Source organism: Macrobrachium nipponense, chromosome 38 (genome assembly GCF_015104395.2).
Source record: "Macrobrachium nipponense isolate FS-2020 chromosome 38, ASM1510439v2, whole genome shotgun sequence".
Classification (NCBI taxonomy): Eukaryota; Metazoa; Arthropoda; class Malacostraca; order Decapoda; family Palaemonidae; genus Macrobrachium; species Macrobrachium nipponense.
The window spans coordinates 54,495,561-54,507,963 of record NC_061098.1 but is presented as its reverse complement, the minus strand read 5'-3'; positions in this window follow the sequence as shown (position 1 = coordinate 54,507,963).

Below are 12,403 nucleotides of genomic sequence, written 5' to 3'. Positions count from 1 at the left end.
GGGAAAACATATGGAGCAATCCGGTATCACACAACAAACATGCAACATGGCTCCAGGAAGTCAAGGAAGAAGAAACAGGGAGAATAAAACAAAGATTCACAGAGATCACGACAGACACAGTCAGACACCAACTAAAGAAAATGCCAAACTGGAAAGCCCCAGGTCCCGATGAAGTCCATGGATACTGGCTCAAAAACTTCAAGGCCCTACACCCACGAATAGCAGAACAACTCCAGCAATGTATCTCAAATCACCATGCACCCAAATGGATGACCACAGGAAGAACATCCTTAGTACAAAAAGACAAGAGTAAGGGAAATATAGCCAGTAACTACAGGCCTATCACCTGCCTACCAATGTGGAAGTTACTAACAGGTATCGTCAGTGAAAGGCTATACAACTACCTAGAGGAGACAAACACCATCCCCCACCAACAGAAAGGCTGCAGAAGGAAGTGTAGGGGCACAAAAGACCAGCTCCTGATAGACAAAATGGTAATGAAGAACAGTAGGAGAAGGAAAACCAACCTAAGCATGTCATGGATAGACTATAAGAAAGCCTTCGACATGATACCACACACATGGCTAATAGAATGCCTGGAATACAATACTTACAAGCTCTGGAATAAGACTAGCAGAGGTTAATATCAGAAGAGGGATCTTCCAGGGTGACTCACTGTCCCCACTACTCTTCGTAGTAGCCATGATTCCCATGACAAAAGTACTACAGAAGATGGATGCCGGGTACCAACTCAAGAAAAGAGGCAACAGAATCAACCATCTGATGTTCATGGACGACATCAAGCTGTATGGTAAGAGCATCAAGGAAATAGATACCCTAATCCAGACTGTAAGGATTGTATCTGGGGACATAAGGATGGAGTTTGGAATAGAAAAATGTGCCTTAGTCAACATACAAAAAGGCAAAGTAACGAGAACTGAAGGGATAAAGCTACCAGATGGGAGCAACATCAAACACATAGATGAGACAGGATACAAATGCCTGGGAATAATGGAAGGAGGGGATATAAAACACCAAGAGATGAAGAACACGATCAGGAAAGAATATCTGCAGACTCAAGGCGATACTCAAGTCAAAACTCAACGCCGGAAATATGATAAAAGCCATAAACACATGAGCAGTGCCAGTAATCAGATACAGCGCAGGAATAGTGGAATGGACGAAGGCAGAACTCCGCAGCATAGATCAGAAAACCAGGAAACATATGACAATACACAAAGCACTACACCCAAGAGCAAATACGGACAGACTATACATAACACTAAAGGAAGGAGGGAGAGGACTACTAAGTATAGAGGACTGCGTCAACATCGAGAACAGAGCACTGATGCAATATCTGAAAACCAGTGAAGACGAGTGGGCTAAAAGAGTTTGCATGGGAAGAAGGACTAATAAAAGTAGACGAAGACCCAGAAATATACAGAGACAGGAGAATGACAGACAGAACAGAGGACTGGCACAACAAACCAATGCATGGACATGATACAGACTAAAGAACTAGCCAGCGATGACACATGGCAATGGCTACAGAGGGGAGAGCTAAAGAAGGAAACTGAAGGAATGATAACAGCGGCACAAGATCAGGCCCTAAGAACCAGATATGTTCAAAGAACGATAGACGGAAATAACATCTCTCCCATATGTAGGAAGTGCAATACGAAAAATGAAACCATAAACCACATAGCAAGCGAATGCCCGGCACTTGCACAGAACCAGTACAAAAAGAGGCATGATTCAGTGGCAAAAGCCCTCCACTGGAGCCTGTGCAAAAAACATCAGCTACCTTGCAGTAATAAGTGGTACGAGCACCAACCTGAGGGAGTGATAGAAAACGATCAGGCAAAGATCCTGTGGGACCATGGTATCAGGACGGATAGGGTGATACGTGCAAGCAGACCAGACGTGACATTGATTGACAAAGTCAAGAAGAAAGTATCACTCATTGATGTCGCAATACCATGGGACACCAGAGTTGAAGAGAAAGAGAGGGAAAAAATGGATAAGAAAATAGAAATAAGAAGGATATGGGATATGCCAGGTGAAATCGTACCCAAAATCATAGGAGCACTAGGCACGATCCCAAGATCCCTGAAAAGGAATCTAGAAAAACTAGAGGCTGAAGTAGCTCCAGGACTCATGCAGAAGAGTGTGATCCTAGAAACGGCACACATAGTAAGAAAAGTGATGGACTCCTAAGGAGGCAGGATGCAACCCGGAACCCCACACTATAAATACCACCCAGTCGAATTGGAGGACTGTGAAAAAATAAACAAATAAATAAAAAAAATAATAATAATAATAATAATAATAATAATAATAATAATAATAATAATAATAATAATAATAATAATAATAATAATAATAATAATAATAATTATAATAAATAGATAAAGACATGCATATACATAAAGATATTGGGGCATTTTAGTAGAAATTCAGGAATTAAGAAAATTGCTATAAAACAGAAAACCTGACACATTTAAGTGAATGAAAAAAAAGACACCAAGAAAATCAAGAAATTAATAATAATAATAATAATAATAATAATAATAATAATAATAATAATAATAATAATAATAATAATAATAAAATGTGGTACCCTGGCAGAGTGGGTTAGGTCGTTGATTCCTTGTGAAAGGATCTTTAGCATAGTTTCCTTAGTCTACTCAGCTGTAAATGAGTACCTATTCACGATGGGGTAGGGTCTAGCTATGGGTTAAATAGCAAAACTCAGCAATGATGGAAAAAAGTGAAAGATTAAACGACAACGACGTAAATGGAACCTCTAGTAACAGGGGAGCTTAGTCCGGCAGCCAAGTATTCAGTCCAATTGAAGGGGAAGACGGTCAGATACTTGGAGGTCGTCATCCAGCAACTGACCACCACAACGACAGTAACCAACAACCAGAGACTGGAGCTACAGAAGCAAACCAGAGAGGATATAGAAGAAGGTTGGTCAACATCTGGAAAGAGAGGAATAACACACCCCAAACAGAGCAGAGGCTGGCAGACCAAGTAAGGAACATAAAGAAAAAGAACTGCCTCTCCCCAACAGAAATAGAGGAACTGGGAAGGGAAATGACACACGGCAACGAACTACAAGACGAATTGAGAGACGATGCCACAGAGAGGACGGAATGGGTAGAAAAGATCAGACAATCGATGGAGCCAGATACAGAGAGAACAAAGATCCCTTCCATGAAAGCCTACAACACCAATAAATTAAGGGAGAAAACAAGTGAGGTCAATGAAATAATGAGAATAATACACACTACCAATATCACCAAATAACTTGACATATGCAGGAGCAAGATTAGTAGCAGAACTGATGGGAATACGAACACCAGCACTTGAGTAAGCTGAAAGAGATGGCAGAAAAAAGGCTAAGAAGCAAGAAAACAAAGGAGGAACTGAGTGAAAAATACAAAGTACAAGGGAGGGGACTAAACAACACAATAGAAGATGTAAAACAGAGGCTTAAGGCCAAAGCACATAAGATCCAACGGTACATGAACAGGAATAAGGGATACCAACAGAACAAACTTTTTGGAACCAACCAGAAAAGACTATACAGCCAACTAAGAGGGGAAGACAACCACCAAGAAATTCCTAAAGCTGAACCAAGTAAGAGACTCTGGGAAAACATATGGAGCAATCCGGTATCACACAGCAAACATGCAACATGGCTCCAGGAAGTCAAGGCAGAAGAAACAGGGAGAATAAAACAAAGATTCACAGACACCACGACAGACACAGTCAGACACCATCTAAAGAAAACGCCCAACTGGAAAGCCTCAGGTCCCGATGAAGTCCATGGATACTGGCTCAAAAACTTCAAGGTCCTACACCCACAAATAACAGAACAACTCCATTATTATATCACAAATCACCCTGCGCCCAAATGGATAACCACAGGAAGAACATCCTTAGTCCAGAAAGACAAGAGTAAGGGAAATATAACCAGTAACTACAGGCCTATCACCTGCCTATCAATAATGTGGAAGTTACTAACAGGTATCATCAGCGAAAGGCTATACAACTACCTAGAGGATACAAACACCATACCTCACCAACAGAAAGGCTGCAGAAGGAAGTGTAGGGGCACAAAAGACCAGCTCCTGATAGACAAAATGGTAATGAAGAACTGTAAGAGAAGGAAAACCAACCTAAGCATGGCATGGATTGACTATAAGTCTTTGACACATGGCTAATAGAATGTCTAGAAATATATGGGGCAGAGGAAAACACCATCAGGGCGACTCACTGTCCCCACTACTCTTCGTAGTAGTCATGATTACCATGACAAAAGTACTGCAGAAGATGGATGCTGGGTACCAACTCAAGAAAAGAGGCAACAGAATTAACCATCTGATGTTCATGGACGACATCAAGCTGTATGGTAAGAGCATCAAGGAAATAGATACCCTAATCCAGACTGTAAGGATTGTATCTGGGGACATCAGGATGGAGTTTGGAATAGAAAAATGTGCCTTAGTCAACATACAAAAGGGCAAAGTAACAAGGACTGAAGGGATAAAGCTACCAGATGGGAGCAACATCAAACACATAGATGTGATGGGATACAAATGCCGGGGAATAATGGAAGGAGGGGATATAAATCACCAAGAGATGAAAGACACGATCAGGAAAGAATATATGCAGAGTCTCAAGGCAATACGCAAGTCAAAACTCAATGCCGGAAATATGATAAAAGCCATAAACACGTGGGCAGTACCAGTAATCAAATACAGCACAGGAATAGTGGAATGGACAAAGGCAGAACTCCACAGCATAGACCAGATAACTAGGAAACATATGACAATACACAACGCACTACACCCAAGAGCAAATACAGACAGACTATACATAACACGCAAGGAAGGAGGGAGAGGACTACTAAGCATAGAGGACTGCGTCAACATCGAGAACAGAGCACTGGGGCAATATCTGAAAACCAGTTAAGATGAGTGACTCAAGAGTGCATGGGAAGAAGGACTGATAAAAGTAGACGAAGACCCACAAATATACAGACAGGAGAATGACAAACAGAACAGAGGACTGGCACAACAAACCAATGCACGAACTATACATGAGATAGACTAAAGAACTAGCCAGCGATGACACATGGCAATGGTTACAAAAGGGAGAGCTCAAGAAGGAAACTGAAGGAATGATAACAACGGCACAAGATCAGTCTCTAAGAACCAAATATGTTCAAAGAACGGTAGATGGAAATAACATCTCTCCTATATGTAGGAAGTGCAATACAAAAAATGAGACCATAAACCACATAGGAAGCAAATGTCTGGCATTTGCACAAAACCAGTACAAAAAGAGGTAAGATTCAGTGGCAAAAGCCCTCCACTGGAGCCTGTGCAAGAAACACCAGCAGCTACCTTGCAGTTATAAGTGGTACAAGCACCAACATGAACGATCAGGCAAAGATCCTCTGGGACTATGGTATCAGAACAGATAGGGTGATACGTGCAAATAGACCAGACATGACGTTGACTGACAAAATCAAGAAGAAAGTATCACTCACTTATGTCGCAATACAAAGGGACACCAGAGTTGAGAGAAAGAAAAGGAAAAAATGGATAAGTATCAAGACCTGAAAATAGAAATAAGAAGGATATGGGATATGCCACTGGAAATTGTTCCCATAATCATAGGAACACTAGGCATGATCCCAAGATCCCTGAAAAGGAATCTAGAAAAACTAGACACTGAAGTAGCTCCAGGACTCATGCAGAAGAGTGTGATCCTATAAATGGCGCACATAGTAAGAAGAGTGATGGACTCCTAAGGAGGCAGGATGCAACCAGGAACCCCACACTATAAATACCACCCAGTCAAATTGGAGGACTGTGATAGACAAAAAAAGTAATAATAATAATAATAATAATAATAATAATAATAATAATAATAATAATAATAATAATAATAATAATAATAATAAAGGTTTTATTGAAAATAATGGCTATTTCAGCCGTGTTAATTTTGTTTAAAAGTTTCTCTATTCTTCTTATTACTGACTTTAGCGCTTCTTATTACTAACATTAGCGTTGTCAACTCTGCAACTAATGCCGTGCATCTCCTCCGGCCCCCTCCAAGGAGACTTCGGATTAGGTTACCTACATGGTACTGTAAAGAATCATTAAGAGGGCAACCCCCTCCACCTGGTTATCAGCCTTACACCCGCACCTACTCACGCCTTGGGAAAATGCCTAAACCATATTCTGACCCCCCTACATCCCATGTAGCTGTAGTCTTCGATCGTCTGCCGAGTTCCTGGAGAAGGTCAAGGATTCCCCTGGCACTGGCACTATGGCTTCCCTCGATGTGGAATCTATTTTTACAAATGTCCCCGTCGACGAAACTATACACCTTATCCTTGAGCGAGTCTGTAGGGATGAATCGAGCCCTCCCCTCAACATCCCAGAGTCATCACTGCGAGCCCTTTGGACATCTGTACAAAGAGGCCCCCTTCTCCACCCATCGGTGACATAATAATGTACCGTCAGATAGACAGCGTAGCAATGGGATCCCCATTAGGAGTCCTATTTGCCAATTTCTACATGGGCACCGTCGATGAACGAGTCTTCACCCGGATCCAGCAACCCCGGACATATGCCCGCTATATAGATGACATCTTTGTTCAAGTGGACACCAAGGATGAGGTTGAAGCTCTTCGTCGCACGTTTCAGCAATGCAGTGTGCTGAATTATACAATAGAATTCAGTGCCGACGACAGGCTCCCTTGTCTTGAAATGCTCGTCTCGAAGACAGAAGACGGCCTCAGGACATCTTTCTTCATGAAGAAAACTAATTTAGGAATGTGCCTTAATGGTGAAAGTGATTGCAGTGCGATATTCAAAAACACCATAGTCAGGGCTTATGTATGACGAGCCCTCTCCCACTGCTCCACCCGGCAGGATATGCGATCAAGAAAGCTTTTGAGAAATAGTATAAAAATGAAGATGTACCCGAAGAAGAAAAAGGCATCATCACCTTATTCTAGAAGGCCTTTATGCATTCGAAGTACCAGGAGGAGGAGAACGCCATTAAGAAGATCATGATGGAAAATGTCACTCCTACTAAGGAAAGAAATAGAGCTTGTTGTATATTACAAGGATAAACCCCTTACCCCAGCAGTAGACACCCTGAAGCGTTTCAGTGTAGTATACCAATATCAAACCTATATCCGCGCATGTCCTGGAGCATGTCCTGGAACATATATTGACATGACTACTATGTGGCTTGCAAAGAGGATCAAACAAGACACCCCAAATCAAGAAACACCAGACTACACCAGGTATAGCATCACACAACAGCAATGGTCTGAAAAACTTCTGCATAGGACCCAACTCTGATCTTGAGGCATCCGCCGACAGGGGATCAGCAGCTGAGCCACTTAGCATATTAAAATTCGTTGCTAAGGACCCCATACTGTGCAGCACACTATATACTATGCTGTAGGACTCCCACAAGAATTCAGTTTTCTATCTTACAGCCATGTGCAGCTGTTGTCGCTCCCATAAGGATTTGCCTAATCTTCGCCCACTCTGACGTGTGCTGGAAGCACATTAAGAACGAGGAGACTTTGAACGGCCCCATTGATGAAGAGTTATCACTAGGTTTGGAAACACATTGAGGACCAGGAGTTAATGAAAGTACATGGATTCCCAACTCATCTTCATAAGCCCACCCATCCACCAACCATCCCTGCTGAGGATAATACATCCACAAATTCTCTCTCCAGTGAAGAAACCTCCCATCAAGAGATTTATGATGAGGAACACACATCGACTGAAACATGCTCAAGCGATGGAAACACTGAAACGACAAAACCTGCTCCTTCTTTGTTGGAAAATTAATCCAGCACTGAAGGATGGACCACTGTACACGAGAAGAAGAAAGCCTTCAGGAAAACACCAATCCAAGAGGAAAGAACCTCTCGTCCCACCAAGTCTTTTACAATGAATCCCTCTTCACCTCTTCCAAAATACAGAGCCTTCTATGCTGAAGTAGCAAAATTGGGAGAAGAAAATCCAACCTTAAAAACGTCTGTTAGACCAAATTTAGTGGGTGATATGATTATTACCCCAAAAAGCAGAGACACTGATGAGATTCTTCGAGGGAATACTGTTTTTCAACTGCTAAACCCAATGGAGAAAATCAGGAAAGCAGTCATCTGCAGATATCCAACCATTCTACAGCTGAAGAATATTCTAGATGCAGAGATGCACCGGAAAATCTGGTGTCCCCACAATAAATGTCATGGCCACCTTCCAAGAAGAAATTCCTAAACAAGTCTCTCTTGGAATATGGGGATCATTCTCCACTGAAGCCTTTATTCCTGAGCCACTTTGATGCTACAAGTGCCACAAATTTGGACACCACAGCAGCCGCTGCACAGTCACAAAGAGGTGTGGTATATGCAGGAAACTGCATCCCACCAAACAGTGCTTTCATAAAAGGAGAAGCAGTTGAGAGCAAATGCCCAAAACTGTTCTCTTCAGCATCATGTATGGATCAAAATGTGTAAGTTTTGACTGGAAAAAATTACTAAGATCAAAGCAACTCCTCAACTTCCACCTCCTAACAAACCTTCACAACCTATTCCAATGAAGAGAATGGTATCACCAAGACAAAACTACAAAAAGTAGTCAAAGAAGCGCTACACAAAATAGCCAACGACAAGTCGGCACCCAGAGAAATAGTACCAAGTGCTACAGAGTCTCCCCCTTCCAATCCTAACACCCCCATCCACCTCCAAGGTTGACAGTCCCTCTTCACAGCCCCTTCCCTCACAACCTTCTTCCCCTTCTGGCAGCTCAGGCAGTGCCAACCGAGTTCCCAAATCAGTTAGTGAAAGCTTAATAACACTTACATTCGAAGGAATAATTGTTCCCTCCGAACGTCTTACAGGGAAACCTATAAACAGAGAGACTGCTAAGCTGCATACAACCTTACCTCATCCCAACCTTCAAACCTAAGCACCTGCTGTTCAATCTGGGTAGTAGCTGCCTCACTTAAAAATCCCATCCTTTGTTCCTCTTCTCCAGATATCATAACGAGTGGTACAGAGAAGAGCAACATCTCATCTTAGCTACTCTCAAGTGAGCAATATCTAATGGCATACTGCCATCCAGTGTATAAGCAAATTATCATCCATTCACTGCATTAACATTCATCACATCCCTAGGGAACTTTGATTCTCAAAACTTTCTCTCTAACTCAAAATTTATCCTTCCTTCCCAAACTCTCCTACTTACTGGGACTTGCTTCTAAAACACTTTATCTCCCGCTAAATTGTTTTATTGCTGCCCAAAAGCGAACGATATGTTGCAGATAAGAATACTTCATCCATCACCAGTTACAGGCTGCTGTAAAGCCACAGCCCGTCCCAGTACAAAGCTAGCATAATCTAACGTCGTCATCGTCGCAAGAACTTCAGTCCCACAACCCTGCTCGACGATGTCCCTCTGGGTTTAAGGATGAAAAGTTGCGAGAAGAAGAGAGTAGAAGGAGAGAGAGAGAAAGAGAGAGAGAGAGAGAGAGAGAGAGAGAGAGGAACAGACGCCCATGAGCAAGAGGAATCCAGAATGAGTCATTTAGTATCATTTGTCGACTAGGCTTAAGATCCAATTTGTACTGCATTTTGTATAATATATGCAATTTGACAAATACCACGTCTTTGCCAAGAATCCTACATTTGGCGTTTTAATAAATTTGAGTGTGGAAGAAAAGTCAGCAATAAAAAGAATAGGGAAACTTCTATTACAAAATAAACGCGTCTGAAATAGCCATTGTTTTCAACAAAGCCTGTATTAATGAAGGTCTTCCAGCAAATGATGATAATAATAATAATAATAATGATAATAATAATTATCATTATCATTATCATTATTACTATTTCAACCAACCAGAACAAAATAAGGTAAGAATAATATCCACAGATATTTTAAAAATCCCATTCGGAGTCAAAACACATCTGAAGCCAGTTCACTGAGAATATTGTAATGCACAAATCATGTACAGGCCGGGAGGTCTGGACATTACGGGCTAAGGTGGCTTTTTAGCCTCTATTTGAAGTTCACTTTTGAAAGCCTTCACAAAGATCCTAATATACAAAAAATAAATAAAAATAAATAGTCGAAAGATGTGCCGGGGGAAATATCGTTTTTGATATCTGATATATTGAATGTATACAGAACGAGCATTATAATTCAGGCTGACAGGCAGACGTGTGTGTATGTGTGTGTGTGTGTGTGTGTGCGAGCACTTCACCAGAAAAGCAGTCTTAACGTCAATAGACTTGAAGTAACTGGATAGATCCTTTTATAACTGAATACCTACACATCGTGATTTCAGATAATTTCCCATAGTTCATGAAGTAAAGAATGATGGTTTCATTTTTTGTTTTTCGTTTTTACATGAGCACAGTTTACTGGGTTGGAAGCCCTAAGCCTACGTCCAGGATTGAGAAGGTTGCGAATATATCATCCTCGTTAGTAAAATATTAGAATACAGTATATTTAAGATATTTTCCCTGTAAGGGGACAAAGTAGATGATTCAGATATAATTAACAAAAGATGAAAATCATTGTTCACATTGACGTTCAATATAAAGGACAGGGATTTGAAACGAGAGAGAGAGAGAGAGAGAGAGAGAGAATCACAAGGAGTTACAAGGATTAGGATGCCTCAAAGACTTATTAGTCCATCCGAGAGAGAGAGAGTTTGTCGGCCGAAGGACAGAAATAATGTAAATTGTGTAGCAAAGAGAGAGAGAGAAAGAGAGAGACAGATAACGGATGTCATAAAGTGATTACCAATAAATTACCTATTCAGCTCTGACACCTATATTTTCAAATGTTGTCACAGGACACCGAAGTCCTTAGAATTCTCCAATTAAGAAAAATATACAAAATTAAAACGGCTGTGACGTCTGAAGGACTTCAACTCCTTTGAAGAATCGGATCCTGTTTCTTGGGACCAGGGAACGCCGAGGACCTCTGGCAATACAGAGATAGGTCGGAATATCCTCTGTTCAAATACCGTGGCAAATGGAATCCTTCGGTCCTGCTATTTGATCTGAATGACTCTGTGTATGTCTGTCTGTCTGTGTGTCTGCCCATGTTTCCTCGCTCTGCGCTCTATTTGGCATGGGGTCAATATTTGCATGACTGTGTCTCTCTGTGCGTGAGGATGCATGCGTATTTGTGTGGGTGTGTATAAATGTCAATATAAAATATATAATATATATATATATATATATTACTAATATATATATATATATATATATATCGTAAAATCCACAGTAGAAAAGTGAGTGAAAAACTGGGCACCTGGAATAAGTACTTTTGTAGTTTATTCTACATTTTTCATGGTGTGAACTCGAAAATGTAGAATAACCTACGAAAGTACTTGTTTTTTTAAGTTCCAAGTTTTTCACTCGCCTTTCCTCCATGGATTTTAAGGATATTCCCAAGCACGTGTTCCTTCATGCAACATTGGATGTGTATACACACATACATATGTATATATGTATGTATGTAGTATATATATATATATATATATATATATATATATATACATGTATATATATATATATATACATGTATATATATATATATATATATATATATATACACATGTATGTGCGTGTGTGTAGGGGCTCTGAGATATTATACGCAAAGGTCGGTTGGTATACTTCCCATCCTCGTTAGAGTATCATCGACTGCGATGATAATTCTAAGTTTCTTCAGTATCTTCTTTGGGTATCAAGGCGAAGACGTTTAAAACTCATTTTGGTAAACTTAACAATGTATTTGCGAAAACTACATCTCTTGAGTAGGTGCAAGAAGTTGTTCAGAGAACTTGATTCTAGGAGAGGAAGTAGAAGTCTGCGATACAATACAATTACAAAGTCATAGGAGAGCAAACCTTAGCTCAGCACACGAACATACATACAGATGAACATATATGACAAAAGTCACGTAGCACGGTTTGTGGGTAGAGCGTCAACATGGGTTCTCAAGCGAAAGCATTGTTGACATTTCGCACAAAAAGGATATGATGACTGCAGGTGTCTAAAAATCAGGATGCTGATACAACAACGTCAAGACTTTATCAGCATTACATTAACAATGTTTATCGCACTCCTGCAAGTTCCTATTGACCCCTTGGGTCATTGGCTTAATTAACAACATAGTTTTTATTTTTTATATATGAAATGTCACATACATTCCTCACATATATGTAAACACATACATATGTATGTATGTATGTATATATCTGTGAGTGAGTGCGTAAAACATTGATAAGACTTCCTCATACGACAGATGTTCTCTTGGAAAAAAGAATGAACACACTT